The 2,500-nt window shown below is 58.4% G+C and overlaps 2 non-coding genes and 1 pseudogene across 2 annotated transcripts in view; all 3 read left to right on the top strand.

The window, feature by feature from the left end:
• Positions 1-321, top strand: part of LOC147870544 (small subunit ribosomal RNA) — a 1,918-nt gene extending 1,597 nt beyond the window's left edge. The window contains exon 1 of the ribosomal RNA XR_015533372.1: positions 1-321. This exon is cut by the window's left edge and continues 1,597 nt beyond it. This is a non-coding gene — a ribosomal RNA (small subunit ribosomal RNA).
• An 824-nt stretch (positions 322-1,145) lies between these two features.
• Positions 1,146-1,301, top strand: LOC147870543 (5.8S ribosomal RNA). The gene has a single exon (XR_015533350.1). It is a non-coding gene; the product is annotated as a 5.8S ribosomal RNA (ribosomal RNA).
• Positions 1,302-1,802: 501 nt separating this feature from the next.
• Positions 1,803-2,500, top strand: part of LOC147870542 (large subunit ribosomal RNA) — a 4,225-nt pseudogene continuing 3,527 nt past the window's right edge.

Below are 2,500 nucleotides of genomic sequence, written 5' to 3'. Positions count from 1 at the left end.
AATCAGCGTGTCCTCCCTGGCCGAAAGGTCCGGGTAACCCGCTGAACCTCCTTCGTGCTAGGGATTGGGGCTTGCAATTGTTCCCCATGAACGAGGAATTCCCAGTAAGCGCGAGTCATAAGCTCGCGTTGATTACGTCCCTGCCCTTTGTACACACCGCCCGTCGCTACTACCGATTGAATGATTTAGTGAGGTCTTCGGACCGGTGGGCGCGGGGTTTCGGCCCTTCGATTCCACCGGGAAGATGCCCGAACTTGATCATTTAGAGGAAGTAAAAGTCGTAACAAGGTTTCCGTAGGTGAACCTGCGGAAGGATCATTAACGGCACCGAGAGTGACCGAACAGAGAAGGAAGGCATTAAGAAACCGAGTACGGTTGCTGGCTCTGGGGGAGTGCGTAATCTCGCTTGCGAGTGGACCGCCTTCTCGTGGAAGTACCCGTGTCTGGTCATTCATGATAATACAACCTCTACTGATGACTGAAAAATAGATGACGTCAACCTGAGGGGGGACCGGTCGGCGAAAGTCGCACCGACTCCCCCCGCATGAGGGGGAAGACGCATCATAATATGTGACCACTACTGATGACTGAAAAATAGATGACGTCAACCTGAGGGGGGACCGGTCGGCGAAAGTCGCACCGTCTCCCCCCGAATGAGGGGAAGACGCATCAAAAATTAATAAAAGGAAGGCATTAAGAATGAACCAGATGAACGGGGCTCTGCGGAAGGCGTAATCTCGCCTGTGATTGGACCGGCTCTTCCTGGCAGCGGCCGGATCTCGGAGATAACGTCGTCGGCCTGAGGTGTCCAGGTCGGCGAAGTAATCCCCCGGAGGGGGACGGCAAGACCGTCCCGCCTCGAGGTGGGAAGTAGGAGCGAAAGATGGTGAGTGGGTGCCGGCGGCACGCGGGCTCCGAGGATCCTCAGGGATCCAAGGACAACCCGCGCGACCGCGAGCACTGGGCTTAAAGCCACTTTATCTGCCCACGCAAGGCCGTTTCGGCGGCGCTTGAACGAGAGGGGAGCGCGGTCTGACCGTGCCGCTGTTCTGGGGGCAGCTCCCCCTCGAAAAATAACAACTACCTGTCCTACGGGACTAGCAGTAGCATCCTACCCGAAGCTCTGCTCGAATCTAGAGAAAAACAACCCTGAGCGGTGGATCACTCGGCTCGTGGGTCGATGAAGAACGCAGCTAATTGCGCGTCGACATGTGAACTGCAGGACACATGAACATCGACGTTTCGAACGCACATTGCGGTCCTTGGATTTCCAATCCCGGACCACGCCTGGCTGAGGGTCGGCTACATGAAACCCGTGGGCCCGCGCGGTCTTTAAGATAATAAGGGAAAGAAAGAAAGAAAGAGAAAGAAATAAAGGCACGCGAGCGGCCCTACGCTGGGGGGTCTGACGAGCCTGCACCTCGCACCGCCGGCGTCGCTCCGAGCAATCGGTGGCGGCGTCGGCGACTGCGAGGAGGTTAAGGGGAGTCAGTCGCCCTTGAAGGCTTCACAGGGTTCGGTGGAGCGAGCGGATAGACTTAGCTCGCCCTCCTCTCCTCGGCGACGGGGCCCATCCTTCCCCGATCGCGTCTGAGAAGAACTGACGCCCGGCTTGATGTGATGGGAGACAGGCAAACTCCCGAGACAGAGAGAGAGACACACACTTGCCGGGCGGGAGCGAAAGATATGACCACAATAAATAATGACCACAAAAAAAACAAAACAAAAAGAAATCAGTTCAATGAGAGAGGCTAAGCTTCCGACCGCTCACATCGGCCCGTCGGTACAAAAAACCATCTTTCCGACCTCAGATCAGGCGAGACTACCCGCTGAATTTAAGCATATTACTAGGCGGAGGAAAAGAAACTAACAAGGATTCCCCCAGTAGCTGCGAGCGAACAGGGAAGAGCCCAGCACGGAATCCCGCGCGGAGACGTGCAGGGAGATGTCGTGTGTGGGAGGTCCCACTCTCCCGGGGCGCGGTCCAGCGAGTCCAAGTCTCCCTTGAATGGGGCCATCGCCCGCAGAGGGTGCCAGGCCCGTAGGACCGCGGCCGCTCCCGGGTGGGGACTCTCCTCAGAGTCGTGTTCCTTGAGAGTGGAGCACTAAGAGGGTGGTAAACTCCATCTAAGGCTAAATATGACCACGAGACCGATAGCGAACAAGTACCGTGAGGGAAACTTGAAAAGAACTTTGAAGAGAGAGTTCAATAGTACGTGAAACCGTTCAGGGGTAAACGGGAGAGACCCGGAAGACCGATTGGGGAGATTCAGCCCCGTCCGCGCAGTGCCGGCCCCCGGGCGGGTGCTCCCGGATGTTCCCGGCCGCCGGTCGCGCCGCGAGGCGCGCGCCGGTGCGAGTCGGGCCCACCGGCCGCTCGGGGTCTAAAGCCGCGGCCGCGGCGGGGTGCATTTCCTGCCCCTAGTAGGACGTCGGGACCCGTTGGAGGAGCAGGTCCCTCGCGGACCATTGCGGCCTAAGGCCCGGGACAGAGACCGGG

The sequence above is a fragment of the Zootermopsis nevadensis genome, unplaced genomic scaffold, assembly GCF_977971745.1.
Source record: "Zootermopsis nevadensis isolate Lab colony 2312 unplaced genomic scaffold, Znev_1.0 Znev_ptg000243l, whole genome shotgun sequence".
NCBI lineage: Eukaryota > Metazoa > Arthropoda > Insecta > Blattodea > Termopsidae > Zootermopsis > Zootermopsis nevadensis.
This window is presented reverse-complemented; position numbering and strand designations above follow the sequence as displayed.